Raw genomic sequence first — 17,854 nt, forward strand, 5'->3', positions numbered from 1 at the left:
GAAGCTTTGTTTAGCATCGAATAATGATAAATGTATCAAGCAGTATGTATGTGTATGAATGGTGATGTATGTTTGCAGCGTTAAGTTAAGATGAACAAAGTGACAAACTATAAATCTCTATATGTTCCATGTTACTTACACACCTATTGATACTTTCCTTGAAATAGTCTAGACGATTATAATATAAGCCCCCCTATTTTTAAACTCTATTATAAGTAATATATTATAATTCAGTCCATATGATGAGAGAGACAGGAGGAATTTGTATATTTGTTCATCTCATACGTACAAAGACCGCGTATGTGTTGATAAAATACAGCACACACTGGCAAAGGGGTATGAGAGACACAGGTAATAAATTACATGAAATGCTGTAATATATGTATTCACATCGGCCTCTTTCCCATTTACATCTTTACGACACAATTAAATAATCAGTACTTGTTTGTGAGACTAGACAGTTTCCTGTCATATCCGAGACCTGCCAGGGAAATCAGGCATGATTAGCACTAATTAGCCTCGTCGCAGCAATCAGGCAGTCAGTGAGGGGTGCCAGGTGTTGGGCAGTGGAGTGGCTCCAGGGCTTAATGAGTTAACTGTAAAATACTTATCCCTTGTGATGAAGAATTCAACGCAGTCAAGCAGAATATGCTTGACCGTGACTCTCTCATCACAACGGATACAAAATGGAGGATCCTCACCTTTTAACAGGTACACATGAGTATATCTAGTATGGCCAATACGACATCGTCGCAAAATAACCTCTTCATATCCGGACTGACAGCCCAAGTAAGTGTAACCAATGTAAGGTTCTATCTCATGTAATTTATTTATACCCACTTGGGTGTCCCACTTCGTTTGCATCAAATCACGGATACAAGATCTAATGGTGGCTTTGTAATCACTATAAAGAATAAAAGTGGTGTCACAGATTTGTTGAGTGCTGCTTTAGCAGCAAGGTCAGCCAATGTGTTACCAGAAATGCCTACGTGGCTGGGTAACCAACAAAAGACGATGTCGTATTGGCCAGTAGCGAGATCATTATACAATTCCATAATTTCTATTAAAAGTGGATGTTTGCAAGAAATATTTTTTAATAGCCTGAAGGCAAGAAAGAGAATCGGAATAGATTATATATTGTTTACGTTTAGGGTGTCTTTGAATATATTTGAGAGCTGTTAATATGTTGTTAGCTTCTGCTGTAAAAATAGAACTATTATCTGGTAATCTAGAAGATATTGTTCTGGATCCAATGACAGTGGCACAAGCAACTGCGCCACCATCCTTGGACCCATCTGTAGATAAGGATTTATAATTGCTATATTTATGTTTTAATTGATGATATTCTTGTTTACATTGTAATTCATTAGTTTCTGATTTTTTATATGTAGTTAATGTTAGGTCAACCTGTGGCCTAACCAACTGCCAAGGATGAGAAGAAAGAGCTACATGATCCAGCTCAGTGTCGGCAGCAGAAATAAATGGCTTTATTCTTAAACCAAGAGGCGGAACAAGGGAAGATTTCTTATTGTATAAATCCTCATAGAGAGGATTGAAGACACAGTCATAAGCAGGGTTTGACCCATTGGAACATAGTTTTGTGATATACTGTAAAGACAATTTTATACGGCGTTGGTCAAGAGAAGGCTCATCAGCCTCGACATAAAGGCTGTCAATAGGTGAAGTTCTGAAAGATAGAAGACAAAGTCTTAGACCTTGGTGGTGGACAGAATCTAAAAGTTTAGGTTGCTTTTGCAGGCTTCGCCATAAACGATGGAGCCATAATCAAGTTTAGACCGTATCAGTGATCTATACAAGTGAAGGAGGGTAGTCTGATTCCCTCCCCACTTTGAGTTTGAAACAACCTTTAACAAATCCAGTGCTTTCAGGCATCTAGCTTTAAGAGATTTAATATGTGGCAAGAAGGTTAAGTGAGAATCAAATATTAGACCCAGGAATTTTGCCTCCTTAACGACTTTGATTGGAGTGCCATTTAAACACAGTTCAGGGTCATTAAGCGGCTTATATTTTCTACAAAACTGTACACAATTAGTTTACGACTTTGAGAATATAAAACCATTCTCAGGACACCATTTATTTATTTTATTTAAACACAACTGCAGTTGTCGTTCAATAGTCTTCATATATTTACCCCGACAGGAAATATCAAAATCATCCACAAAAAGTGATCCATCAATCGAAACATTTAAAACCTTGGATAAACTGTTGATTTTAATACTAAATAAAGTGACGGACAAAATACTGCCTTGTGGGACACCCTGATCCTGATCGTAATGATCAGACAGGGTTGAACCCACTCGGACTTGAAACTGCCTGTCTTTTAAAAACTCTGATATAAGGAAGCAAACGGCCTCTCAAACCAAACTCATGTAAATCCTTTAAAATGCCGTGCTTCCAGGTCGTAGTTTTCTCGAGATCAAAGAAAATTGATACAGCATGTTGTTTATTGACTATAGCATTTTAACGTAGGATTCCAAACGTACCAAATGATCAATGGTACTACAGTTTTTCCTGAAACCACATTGGATATTTGTTATTAGGTTATTGGTTTCAAGATACCAAACTAATCTATTATTCACCATACGTTCCAGGGTTTTGCAGACACAGCTAGTAAGCGATATCGGTCTGTAATTTGATGGATCTGTATGATCCTTACCAGGTTTTGGTATTGGAACTACAATGGCATTACGCCATGAAGGAGGACATCCAGACGTCCATATGTGATCAAATATATCTAAAAGTGTCAATAGACATACTTCAGGTAAGTGTTTCAGTAACTGGTAATGGATATTATCATCACCCGCTGCTGTGTCAAGAGCTGTATGTAGCTCATCTAAGGAAAACACTTCATTGTAATCTTCACCATTATTTGATTCAAAATTAAGGTTTTCTTTTCCTGTAACTTCTGGTATCTCTGAAATTCAGGAACATAATTTTCTGATGAAGAATTTTTGGTAATCGTTTCGCCAAGTTTATTGGCAATTTGAGATGTGTCAGTAATCAAAATATCACCATTTTTAAGATGGTGAACAGCAGATTTCGAACCTTTGCCTTTTATTCTCTGAACCATGTTCCATACCTTGGACACTGGTGTGCGTGAATGTTCCTCCAGGACTGCCGTTTGTTTTGTTTGAACGTACGATGCACCTTCGCATTTTGTACTTTAAACTTATTTAAGTTATGGACAGTTGGATGATTTCGAAAATAATTCTCTGCTCTTTTCCTCGCTTTTCTAGCTTGTTTACAGTCTTTATTAAACCACGGCTTCCGTACATGTGTATTTGTAGAGGATTGTGATATACACACTGCAGCTATCTGATTTAAAACGTCAGAAAAACGCTGACTTTTATCACGTATTTGACTGAAACATGAAGGTTGGAGTTTAGATGAGCACAATGTTTTAAATAAGGACCAGTCTGCCTTAGAAAAATTCCATCGTGTGTAAGATGGAGCTTCAGATGGGGAAATTTCTGATAAAATAGTTGGAAAGTGGTCACCTCCACAGAGGTCATTGTGGACTGTCCAATCAAATTCATGAAGTAGATTAGAGTCTGCAGAGACAAATCCAGAGAAGAGTAGGTGCCGGTTGCAGGATGCAGATATGTATTTGAGTCATCATTGTATATACAGAGTTCATTATTGGATATAAAATCTTCCAGTATTTTACCTTTACTGTTAGTATTTGTACCACCCCAGAGTGGGTTGTGGCAATTGAAATCACCCATTATAAGGCACGGTTTCGGAAGTTGGTCATAGAGAGATTGTAGATCAGATAGTTCGAGTGCTGAAGAAGGCGGAAATAATTCGTTCAATAATACTGTGTATTGCATCCACCTCCTGAATGCTAGAATGTCCAGGCTCACAGAATTTCTGTTCAATGCTTTTGATATTGTGGTTTGCCATAAAATCTTTCAGTGCAAATGTAATTCCAGCATTTCTGTTTTGCGCAACACAGGAATCTGACCATAGGGTGATGTGTTCTGGGTGGTGCTTTTCCACTATCTTGGTCAATATGGATATTAAGGCACTGGTAATTTCATTCGCACCTCTTCCTGCTTGTGTTTCATTCCAGATTGCGCAATATCCCTGGGAATCCAGCGAGCAATGAGCAGTTAAGTTATACACGCTAAGTTTTCGACGGTAAAAGAAACTTGAAATGGATATCACCAGGTCCTGTTGCAGTATCGTGAGCCTGTGATAGCGCAGTATGAAGTTCATGTAATGAAAATACCTCATTATAATCTTCACCATTATCAGATTTAAAATTTACTGGTTTCTTCTCTTGGTGTGTTTGATAAGTCTGGAATTTTGGATGATAATTTGAGGAGGACGAATGTTTAGCCAAAGTTTCACCCAACTTGTTTGCAATATCAGATTTTTCAGTTAGTCTGTTATTATAATTTTTGAGATGCTGAATACTACTGGATTTGGAACCCTTGCCATTAATGTTTTAATCATATTCCATACCCTTGACATAGGAATACGGGAATTTATTTTGGAAACGTAATTTTTCCAAGTATGACGTTTAATGTGTTTAAACGTTCGTCGAGCTTTAGCGTAACTGATTTTTACATTATTTAAGTTATGAACAGTGGGATGAAGACGAAAATATTTCTCTGCTTTCTTCCTCTTTTTCCTAGCCTGTTTGCATTGATCATTAAACCATGGTTTACGGATGTGCGGATTTACAGAGGACTTAGGAATAGTTTCATCAGCTATATGTTTTAGTTTGTCTGAGAACATTTTAATTGGACCAGGGACATCCATGAAAAGGTCTGGTTTAAGTTCCATGAGGCAGGTGGCCCGAAATAATGGCCAATTGGCCTTTGAAAAATTCCATCTTGTTACAGGCGGATCATCGGAAGGGTTAATTGCTGTAAGTACTGTAGGAAAATGGTCACTACCACAAAGATCATTATGGACTGACCATTCAAACTCATTATAAACGTTTGAATCAGTGAGTGACAGGTCTAAAGACGAATATGTTCCCGTTGCAGGATGCAAATACGTGTCAGAGCCATCATTGAATATACATAAATTATTATCAGATATAAACTCTTCAAGAACTTTCCCTTTACTGTTGGTATCAGGACTTCCCCATAATGGGTTATGACCATTGAGATCACCCATTATGATACAGGGTTTTGGTAATTGGTCATACAAATCTTGAAGATCATTCTGATGGAGAATGGAAGAAGGGGAGATATACAAGGAACAAAGAGTAAGAGTTATATGTAAAGTAAGACGAACAGCAACAGCCTGAAGATTGGTTTTAAGAGGAACACGGCTATGAATAGTACCATGTCTCACCAATATGGAAGATCCACCAGTGACTGTGCCACCAAGGGGTGAAAAAGAATGATAAGAATGGTATTTACGCAATTCGTACTTATCAGTATGTTTCAAGTACGTTTCTTGAAAACTAAATGCTGATGGTTTATAATCCTGTGCTAGTAATTGTACTTCATTAAAATTGGTCCTACGTCCTCTGCAATTCCATTGGATTAAGGAATTATTGTTCATTTAATAGCAGGTGGTAGTACTGGGGACCGACGTTTCCCCTTCCGAGGCGAACTGCTTCTATTTCGCGCACGGGGATGAGGAGAGACGTCCATGTCTTCTAAAAGTTGAAACTTGTTATAAACTTGTACAGGATCACGTGATCCCGTTTGTACTCGATCAGATTTTTGTCTATAATCTACTTTATGACAAGGATTTTTCACTGCAGGAGATATTGTTTGTGATTCAGTCTGGCAAGCTGATGTGGCATGATTCTTATCACCAGCAGAATCTGATGTACTTAAAGTTTGTTTGTCAGCTTTAAGCCAGGTGATATCTGTCTGACATGAAACAGACAACACAGATTTAGCATGAGGGCGAGCAACGGCAGCAGAGTATGTTATACTTGATGACTGAGGCGAGGCTGCATTTACTAAACGTTTTGCCTCATGATAGGTGACATTCTTTTGAGTTTTGATTTTGATAATTTCATATTCACGTTTCCAGATTTCACATGACTTTGATGAAGACATATGGTCTCCCAGACAATTAGGCACCCGTGGCGAGCCACCTCCTCGTGGTGGGTGCTGGGTAACGCGAAGAGCTCGCCGACACCCCCGTAGAGGACCCGGGGGGGGATATTTGGTCCACCAACCCGTTTGCCGTGGGTTGCGGCCCTGTGTCGGTGGAGAAAGGGATCCTGGTGGTTGAGGGCAGTGGGCATCTGGAACCGTGTTCCTGCTGCTCAACACACCACTTTGGCCCTGACTTCACCTAGACGGGAGGTTGAATGGGCCCGGTTCAACCAATCGGCTGGTCATGCCAAGCCCTGCGTGTGACTTATATACCTATTCACTTTTTTATATATAATATTTGATTTTGATTGGTCTTGGCTAACGTTTTTCGTTGTCAAAATTAATTCTGCCTAGAGTCTCATGCCAGAAGGCGGTGGCTCATGGGCCAATTCGGCGATGTTGACCTCCGAAATCTGTATGTTTCCAATTTCTTGTTTTGGGCGAACCAGCCAGACATTTGATTTGGTAAACTTAGGCAGCTTTTCGCGTCATATTTGCTGAAGTATACCATTCCTGTATCCCTGGTGTTTGCATGTTGGAGATCCGATGCAAATCAACACCGCTTGTTTGGCACTCCATGGTGGGTGGGGAGCAGGGATGCTGAATTCCATTCTTTCCACTATGGCTCAACAAAATCCTGGTTCAAACAGATCTAAACGCCGACATGTTGATTCAGATGACGCCGATCATGCTGTATCTCCTGTACTTGATTCATGGCCTAGATTTATTGTCACTGAAGCAGCAGACAAGCAGCCACTTAACCTCAACCCGTTTGCAATTTCTAAGGCCATTTCCGGAATTTGCGGAGAAGTGAAGAACGTAACACGTCTTCGTAGTGGATCACTGCAACAATCTCTTAACCTCTTATCCGTGAAAACATCTGCAAACATTGAGGTTGTTGCATCTGCACACAAAACATTAAATACTTGTCGCGGCATTGTTCGTGACAGAGCACGTTGCCTGTCCGACATGTCTGAAGAAGATATTTCACAAGAGTTACAAAATCAAGGAGTGATAACAGTCAAACGTTTTACAGTGAAGACTCGGGACGGTGATATCATTCCGTCAAATACATATCTGTTTACCTTTTCGCTGTCAACCTTACACAAATCTATAAAAGCTGGTTATGTCAACATCGGATTGGAGGTCTATATCCCCAATCCTCTCCGATGTTTCAAGTGCCAAAAATTTGGACATGGCTCCAAATCATGCAATGGATCTACTGTTTGTCACCGTTGTGGTGAAGGACATGAGACCGTAGATTGCTCAGCAGATATCAAATGTGCAAACTGCAAGCGTCAACACGGTGCTTCATCAAGGTTATGTCCTGTGTGGCAATAACAGTCGAAAATATTAACGATCAAATATGAAAAAAACATCTCCTTTAATGAGGCAAGAATACTTGTTGACAATCAGGTACCAATTCAAATCAATAAATCTTTTTCTTCAGTTGTTGCTACTCAACCTATTAAAACGCTCATCAGTTTCTGTTCAGACTGATTTGACATGGATCAAATCAGATCAGCCCTCTAACATGACTTCAGTCATTGAGTCCCTCTCATCTTCAACTCAAACTGTAAATCAAGTTCCGATTGATGCCAATGTCCTTGATGTTCACAGTACACAGTACAACCAGCTGCTCAAACTCTGACCAAAAATGAAAGAAAGAAATTAAATAGAAAACAGACAAACAAGAAAACTTCATCTTCAGAGATAGTTGTCCATAACTCCTTTGAAGTACTTGATATGGACACAACACCTTCGTCGCAGAGCGGAAAGAATCCGTCCTACTTCCGACGAGAACGGTCGCCAATTGAGCCTCCATGATGCACTCTTCCAACATAATCCAATGGAATTGTAGGGGACTTAGGAATAATTTTAATGATTTACAGATTTTAATACAGGATTTGAAACCATCTGCAATGTGTCTACAAGAAACGTATCTTAGGGACACAGATAAATGTGATATCAGAAAATATAATGTGCATGATAACTTTTCACCTCCAGGTGTAAAAGCCACTGGAGGTTCTTCCATCTTGGTAAGACAAGATGTTATTCACAGCGTTGTTCCATTAGCTACTCATCTTCAAGATGTTGCAGTTAGACTTACATTTCACATAGCCTTAACACTCTGTTCTTTGTACATTCCACCCTCTTCAGCTTTACAGCAGGCGGATCTACAAGGTTTATATGATCAACTCCCGAAACCATGTGTCATCATGGGTGATTTAAACGGACATAACCCTCTATGGGGCAGTGTTAGTACTAATGCTAAAGGCAAAGAAATTGAAGATTTTATTTCTGACAATAACATATGTATCTTAAATGATTGCTCTAACACATACCCACATCCTGCTACGGGAACGTATTCAGCATTAGATCTGACTCTGACGGATGCCAATTTACTAAATGAATTTGACTGGTCTGTTCATGATGACCGATGAGGAAGTGATCATTTTCCTACACTGCTTCAAACTATAAACCCCACTGATGAACCACCTTTAACCAGATGGAATTTTACCAAAGCAAACTGGCCATTGTTTCAAACTCGTTGTTCCGCAACACTGCAACCTGAAAGTTTAAAAAATATTCCAGATCCTATTCAACTATTCTCGAAGAAAACGAAAGGTATAGCAGATGAAACTATTCCTAAGTCCTCTATGAACCCTCACCTACGTAAACCATGGTTTACAGATGATTGCAAACGAGCTAGAAAGTGTATGAAAAAGGCAGAAAAGTATTTTCGTCGACACCCTACAGTTTATAATTGTCCTCCTGAGAGGGTACGTAAGTCCAAAAATTTTCAAAGTACATTTATACTTTCCAGGATTTTTAAGCATAGTATTTGTGTTCTTTTTGGGCTAAAATTTCTTACAATCGCCAGCGGCTGAATAGATGGTGTAAATCCAGCTAGGGTCCTTGCAGTTAGCAAAGGTACTGTAAGTCCCCATGGTCCCTAGTATGGTGATCTACCTTCAGTCGCTGGCGATCTATAGACCGTATTTTATATTTTATTGTCCAAATAGTGGTATTTGTTTTAACTCTCCACACTAGTTTTAATTATAACTGTGATATTCTAGTTGTTTTACTGTCCTTTGACGACAGGTGTTTATAATGTATGCATGTTTCATTTTAGTATCAAAATGTTCTCGTCACGATATGGCTGAAATATTGCCGATGTGACGTTAAACATTAACTCACTCACTTACCCAGACAATTAACACATTTTGGAGAAGACAAACAGTCAGAACCTTCATGATCTTCTTCACCACATCTGTAGCATGTTGCACGATTCCTGCAAGATTGGGCACCTTGACCAAACTTTTGACACCAGTAACAACGAATTGGATTTGGAATATATTGCTCCACTTCGATATTACAATATCCAGCTTTGATATACTTTGGATGTTTCGGTTGTGAAAAAGAAATCAAATAATTATTTTATTGAAAGTTTCTCCATTTTTCTTAAAAGTGAATCGTTTGACATGAGTGACTCCTTGATTTTGTAGTTCAGTGGCGATTTCTGTTTCACTCATGTGGGCAAGCCACCGGTCTCTGTCTCTCAAGATGCCTTTGCTGCTGTTCAAAGACTTATGGGGAGTAACAGATACTGCAGTATTTGCAAGCTGTTTTGTACCTATGAGGGTAGCTGATTGTTTTGCTGTTTCACACTCTATGAGGAGAAACCCAGATCTAATTTTTGTAACAGCTTGGACATCCCCAACAAGTCCATAAATTGCTTTTGTGGCAAATGGATTGAGTTTTAGAGGTTCACCGTCAGTAGAAGATACAACCAAAAATCTACTCCATGTATCCGGTAATCTGTTTGTAGCACTGTCCTCGTCCGAGGACAAACACTAATCTAGTGCTCGTTTATGTTTTTTGGGTTGAGCCATGGTTAATAATAGAAAGTTCACCATCCCAGCTCCCCACCCTCCACCGAGTATCACATGGACAATGCTATATACCAATGGCTCTCCGACTGGCAGCACCAAGGATACTGGAATGGTATACTCCAGCAGAAGACTAATTCAAAATTAATCGATCCACCAGATTGTTGCTCAATACACCAGATTGGCCCATGACCAGCCGATTGGTCGAACCGGGCCCATTCGACCACCCGTCTAGGCGAAGTCAGGGCCAAAGTGGTGTATTGAGCAACAGAAACACGATTACAGGTCCCTATTGCCCTCAACCACCAGGATCCCCTCCTTCGCCGACACGGGGCCGCAACCCACGGCAAACGGGTTGGTGGACCAAATATCCCCCCGGGTCCACTACGGGGCTGTCGGCGAGCCCTTAGCGTTACCCCAGCACCCACCACGAGGAGGTGGCTCGCCACGGGTCCCGCAAGCAAAAAGAGGCACGCGACCCATTAATTCAGCATTCACATTTCTACGGAATAAAAGGATATATAGCGCTGAGTTACACAAACCCTATATATATATGTACACATCGGGGTGGTTACACAAAACCGGCAGTACACCCGACTATTTGGCGAAGCACACACACAGGATGAGTAACTAACTACCCTTCACCACCTCCCAGTAACCAGTCAAGCGTGGGTGATAGATGATATAGGAATACTACAGAATTAATAGAACAGTGATGCTTTTAACACCTCGGTGGCATGACGGTGAAATGGTGCCCCTCATGGGAGGGGCTGTTCTAGAGCGGAGTGTTGTTTTGAGAGAGTGTCACCTCATCTCTATTACACTAGTGAGTGAGTTAAAATGTAACGTCACATCGGCAATATTTCAGCCATATCGTGGCAAGAACGTAACATTAAAATGGAATATATGAGTATTATAAAAATATGTCGACGAAGGACAGTAAAACAACTAGAACATCACAGAAAAGAATGTAAAACTAGTAGCTATGCCTAAAACAATTTATTTATAGAGGACAATAAAATATAAAACTGGGCTATAGATTGCCAACAACTGAAGGTAGATCACCATACTAGGGACCATGGGGACTTGCAGTACCTTTGCTACCTACATGGATCCTAGCAGGATTTACATCATCCCCTCAGCCGTCAGCGATTTCGGAAATCTAGCTATACAATAAAACAACACTTATACTACGATAAAAAACTGGAGATTTAGAATTTACTTTGAATGTTTGTGGACTTACGTACCCTCTCAGGGGGACAATAATTTTACAAAACTTCAACCCCCTTTGAGGGTACAGCCACCAACAATTCAAGTTACTAATTCAAACTACTAACCATTAAAATACATCTATTTACAGAAATACATTATTCAAAATTCAACCAAAAAATCACTTTCTTTTAAAAAACCTATAATTAAATGAGAATTAACGCTGGTAAAAAGATCTTTAATTATTTTAACTGTAAAATACTTATCCTTTGCGATGGAGAATTCAACACAGTCAAGCAGAATATGCTTGACCGTGACTCTCTCATCACAAGGGATACAAAATGGAGGATCCTCACCTTTCAACAGGTACACATGAGTATATCTAGTGTGACCAATATGACATCGTCGTAAAACAACCTCTTCAAATCTGGACTGACAACCCAAGTGGGTATAACCAATGTAAGGTTTTATCTCATGTAATTTATTGATACCCGCTTGGGTGTCCCACGTCTTTTGCATCAGATCACGGATATAAGATCTAATGGTGGCTTTGTAATCACTATATAAGGAATAAGAAGTGGTGTGACAGATTTGTTGAGTGCTGCTTTAGCAGCAATGTCAGCAAATGTGTTACCAGAAATGCCTACATGGCTGGGTAACCAACAAAAGACGATGTCGTATTGGGCAGTAGCAAGATCATTATACAATTCCATAATTTCTATTAAAAGTGGATGTTTGCAAGAAATATTTTTAATAGCCTGAAGGCAAGAAAGAGAATCGGAATAGATTATATATTGTTTACGTTTAGGGTGCCTTTGAATATATTTAAGAGCTGTTAATATGGCGTTAGCTTCTGCTGTAAAAGTAGAACTATTATCTGGTAATCTAGAAGATATTGTTCTGGATACAATGACAGTGGCACAAGCCACTGCGCCACCGTCCTTGGTCCCATCTGTAAATAAGGGTTTGTAATTGCTATATTTATGTTTTAATTGATGATATTCTTGTTTATATTGTAATTCATTTGTTTCTGACTTTTTAAATGTCGTTAATGTTAGGTCAACTTGTGGCCTAATCAATTGCCAAGGAGGAGAAGAAAGAAGATGGGAAGGCGATATACTTTCCAGCTCAATACTGGCAGAAGAAATAAATGGTTTAATTCTGTGCCCAAGAGGTGGAACAAGAGAAGACGTTTTGTTATACAAATGCTCATAAAGGGGATTGAACACACAGTTATAGGCAGGGTTAGATTCATTAGAATATAATTTAGTAATGTATTGTAACGACAATTTTATACGACGTTGAGTAAGAGATGGTTCATCGGCCTCAGTGTAGAGACTATCAATAGGTGAAGTTCTGAAAGACCCAAGACAAAGTCTTAAGCCTTGATGGTGGACAGAATCAAGAAGTTTAAGGTTGCTTTTGCAGGCTCCACCATATACGATGGAGCCATAATCGAGTTTCGAACGTATGAGTGATCGATATAGGTGTAAGAGGGTTGCTTCATCCCGTCCCCACTTTGAGTTGGAAACAACTTTCAACAAGTCACATTTATAATGATGGTTCCAACACATATTTACACCCTGGTACAGGGACCTATTCTGCTCTCGACTTGTCTCTCACAAATTCCGAACTACTAAATGAATTTGAATGGCCAGTCCACGATGATCTCTGTGGAAGTGACCATTTTCCTACTGTATTAACAGCTGTAATTCCATCTCATGTTCCCCCATCATCAATGCGGAGTTTTAAAAAGGCTAACTGGGCTCTATATGAAACACTGTGTGCTGAGAAACTTAAACCTGAACGTTTTATTGACATTCCTGTCAATGAGTGGATACCAAATTTCTCTGCAGTTCCCCATATTCGAAAACCATGGTTTAACGATGACTGCAAACAAGCTAGGAAGGCAAGGAAAAAAACAGAACATTATTTCCATCACCATCCTATGGTGCATAATTTAAATAAATTTAAAATTTTAAATGCTAAAGCACGGCGTACTTTTAAACAGAACAAACGCCAATCTTGGCAAAATCATGTATCTAAAATAAATTCTCGGACACCCATGTCCAAGGTATGGAACATGGTCCAAAATATTGAAGGTAAAGGTACTAAATCTACTGTCCATCATCTGAAACATGGAGATCAATTGCTTACTGATAATTCAGATATTGCTAATAAACTGGGTGAAACCCTTGCTAAACACTCTTCCTCTCCAAATTATGTACCAAAATTCTAGCAAATATCAAAAACAAATGGGGAAGATTATAATGAACTATTTTCTATTCATGAACTCCATACTGCTCTTGATCAAGCTCATGACACTCCTACAGGAGCTGATCACATACATTATCAACTCCTGAAGCACTTACCAGAGTCCTGTTTAGAGACACTCTTATGTATTTTTGATGATATTTGGACTTCAGGTAAGTTTCCGTCTTCATGGCATGACGGTATAGTAGTACCAATACCAAAGCCTGGACGTGATCATACGGATCCAACCAATTATCGTCCGATTTCGTTAACTAGCTGTGTTTGCAAGACCATGGAACGCATGATAAATAATCGACTAGTTTTGTACTTGGAAACAAATAATCTTATAACTGATATTAAGTGTGGTTTCCGCAAAAATAGAAGTACTGTCGATCACTTTAGAATCATTTGTTAAAAATTCACCAATTAATAAACAACATGCTGAGTCTATCTTGTTTCATCTAGAAAAAGCATATGACACAACCTGGAAATATGGTATTTTGAGAGATTTGCATGACTTCTGCTTGCGAGGTCGTTTGCCTCGATTTATAACCAACTTTTTAAATAACAGACAGTTTCAAGTTCGAGTGGGTTCTACCCTGTCTGATCATTAAAATCAGGATCAGGGTGTTCCACAAGGCAGTATTTTGTCTGTTACACTTTTAGCATAAAGATAAATAGTTTTAAACGATTCAATAGATGGATCGTTATTTGTGGATGATTTTAATGTTTCTTGTCGTGGTAAAAATATGCATACTATTGAACGGCAACTGCAGCTTTGTTTAAACAAAATAAATAAATGGTGTCTTGAAAACGGCTTTAAATTTTCTAAATCCAAAACTAATTGTATACATTTTTGCAGAAAATATAAGCAGCATAGGGGCCCTGAACCATCTCTAGATGGCACGCCGATCAAAGTTGTAAAGGAGGCCAAGTTCTTGGGTCTAATCTTTGACTCAAACTTAACATTTCTGCCTCATAATAAGTCACGTAAAACTAAATGCCCTGAAGGCTCTTGACTTGTTGAAAGTTGTTATCAACTCAAAGTGGGGAGGGAACCAGGCGACACTCTTACACCTATATCGATCACTCATCCGTTCGAAACATCGTATATGGTGGAGCCTGCAAAAGCAACCTTAAACTTCTTGATTCTGTCCACCATCAAGGCTTAAGACTTTGTCTTGGGTCTTTCAGAACTTCACCTATTGATAGTCTCTATATTGAGGCCGATGAACCATCTCTTACTCAACGTCGTATAAAATTGTCGTTACAATACATTACTAAATTATATTCTAATGAATCTAACCCTGCCTATAACTGTGTGTTCAATCCTCTGTATGAGAATTTGTATAACAAAAAGTCTTCTTTTGTTCCACCTCTTGGGTACAGAATTAAACCGTTTATTTCTTCTGCCAGTATTGAGCTGGAAAGTATATCGCCTTCCCGTCTTCTTTCTTCTCCTCCTTGGCAATTGATTAGGCCACAAGTTGACCTAACATTAACGACATTTAAAAAATCAGAAACAAATGAATTACAGTATAAACATGAATATAATAGATTGAAACATAAATATAGCAATTATAAACCCTTATTTACAGATGGGTCCAAGGACGGTGGCGCAGTGGCTTGTGCCACTGTCATTGTATCCAGAACAGTATCTTCTAGATTACCAGATAATAGTTCTATTTTTACGGCTGAAACTAACGCCATATTAACAGCTCTTAAATATATTCAAAGACACGCTAAACATAAACAATATATAATCTATTCAGACTCTCTTTCTTGTCTTCAGGCGATTAAAAATTTATCATGTCAACATCCACTTTTAATTGACATTATTGAATGATATAACAATCTTGCTACTGGCCAATACGACATCGTCTTTTGTTGGTTACCCACCCATGTAGGCATTTCTGGTAACAAACTGGCCGATCTTGCTGCCAAGGCAACACTCAACAAATCTTTGACACCACTTCTTATCCCATACTCAGATTATAAAGCTAACATTAGATCTTATATCCATGATCTGATGCAGAAGAAATGGGACACCGAGGTAGGCATCAATAAATTACATGAAATAAAACCATATATAGGTTACAAGCATATCCTGCTTGACTGTGTTGAATTCTCCATCATTATGTGCATTTTGTTTTAATTTATTTGTTGTATCATTCAGCAGAATCCATATGACGGAAAACAGACACTAGATCGCGTATGCGTGTGAAATAGGATCGACATTGGCAGTCTATACAATGTTTAAAATATTACAGTCATGTTAGAAATTTACTGTAAGTATAAGCAGACCGTGTGTTCTTTTATTAATTTTCAAAATCATACAAATATGACAATAACCTAATTAGAGTTATGAGACAAAATATAGAGACGTGCATTGGCTTCGTTAATTTTCCATCCTAATAGTTACCATTTCTACCACTTGCAGATGATTTACCTTCAAAGTGTAATGGAGTAAAAATGACTTCACCATAGCTAATCTGTCTATAATTAAACTATCAATTGCGCATACGGACTGCGCAGCAGAGGTCACGAATTCTGGGATATCATCAATAACAAAAGTTTAAACCAGTCCACGGAAATTGCTCAGCATCAGTGCCCCTTTAAATGACATGTTTATACAGTCAGAAGCTGTCTAGCTTGGCTTCCTAACGTTGTCGTAGTTTATATTGCCATCTCGGAGATGGTTCGTTTCTTGCATCATATGTAGCGTATATATCATTTAACGTTTCCTTAGTTGTTTGACTGACAAGAGATATTGCAACAATTGTCAGAGCGAAGTGCCGCACGTATGTGTATTGCGGGAACCTGCATAACAGAATGATACTGCTCATTCTCCACACAGCCTGTCAGACTATGATGGTCGTTGGTAAAGCTTTGCATGAGGAGCTACCTTGCCACTTTTTCAATGTTGTTGATGAACATTGTGGTGATTGTGCGTGAGGAGGCATCTATAGGAACTGCACTGAATTCTAATCGTATTCAAAACAGTGACACAGCACTCATTCTAGATCTTTTTCCATGTGTTCCTTATGTGAGACTGGCGCCCGTTCCATTGTGGGAGGTAATGCGTTTTATTTTATTGATATTTAGACGTGAAGATTCATGTACGATTTCACACGGGAGCTGCAATATTAATGCATGCAGACCTCTTAGAACTACGTGTATTCGTAAGTTTTGCGAAATCTACGTATGACGTATTCTGTGCATTGGTAGCACATTCATAAAGTCATAAACTATTAACTTTACTACCCTACTTTTAGTACTATACAATCATCTAAAAACATATTAATAACAAATTCAAACTCTCTCCTACATAAATAAATGAAATAAGCAATCTCTTTACGTTCCATAAAGAATATTGTCAGCTATTTGACGCAAGAATTGCTGAATAAAGGAACTGTTCTATATTCGGTCATAATTTTCTTACTACTCTCATAGACATACCTATGTCTCGAGTACATCGATACGTCGAATTTATACAATTGATCCCCAGAGATTTGACTCGCTGGGATTTGTCTGTAGTTACTAATAGTTTAATCTTGTCCATAAAAAGTGTCAAAAATCGCAAAAACTGAGAAAAGTCAATAAAAATCTATATATGGTCATTATATTGTAAGCTCCATTTTCGCCCCCTTCGGTGGTTGGTATTGTACGATGGAATATGAAATTATTGACAAAAGAGTCAAACGAAAGAAAGGATACATCCATTTCAAATGTACCTAATAAAATTACATGTAAAAAATAATTTGGGTATGAATATCGGACAAGCAACTATCCAGCTGTGGAAACTAATATATAATTACTTCCTTAAGTGGCATTTTAGAAGTTGGTATGATGACTATCAGATGATAACGGTATGAGAATCTACACCGAAACGTCGCTTCCATTGCAGGAAAGAAGTTAACTATCTACAAAACTCCTCATCCTCAACTAATAGATTGTTTCAGCCGTTGCGTGATGTCACATATGTGGTTTACGGGTCCAAAGAGATTATCATTGATCTTGTCAGACTTGCCAGTAGGACCACACACAACATACCACAGTACAGTGTTCCCGTCACTCTATTGGAAGAATGTACTATCGAATATTATATGCTTTGAAATAAGAATATAAACTACGGAAATAATAGCCGAAAGCCTAATCCAATTGTTCGTTTCAGAACTGCCTTCTAATGCATCGTGTTATTGCTATGTGTGAGGATTTAAATGGCAAACCCACGGGCAGTGTACATAGTCTTATTATCTAACTCAGACTGGTTGTTTTGGGGAATATGGTCTTATATACAAATACTTAAAAGCTAAATACAAACATGTATGGCTATTCATGCATTAGAAGTCACTAACTGTTGCGTATTTTATGATTTCTTAGCCTTGAGTCATTAATTTTAAT

This window comes from Haliotis asinina, chromosome 6, assembly GCF_037392515.1.
Source record: "Haliotis asinina isolate JCU_RB_2024 chromosome 6, JCU_Hal_asi_v2, whole genome shotgun sequence".
NCBI lineage: Eukaryota > Metazoa > Mollusca > Gastropoda > Lepetellida > Haliotidae > Haliotis > Haliotis asinina.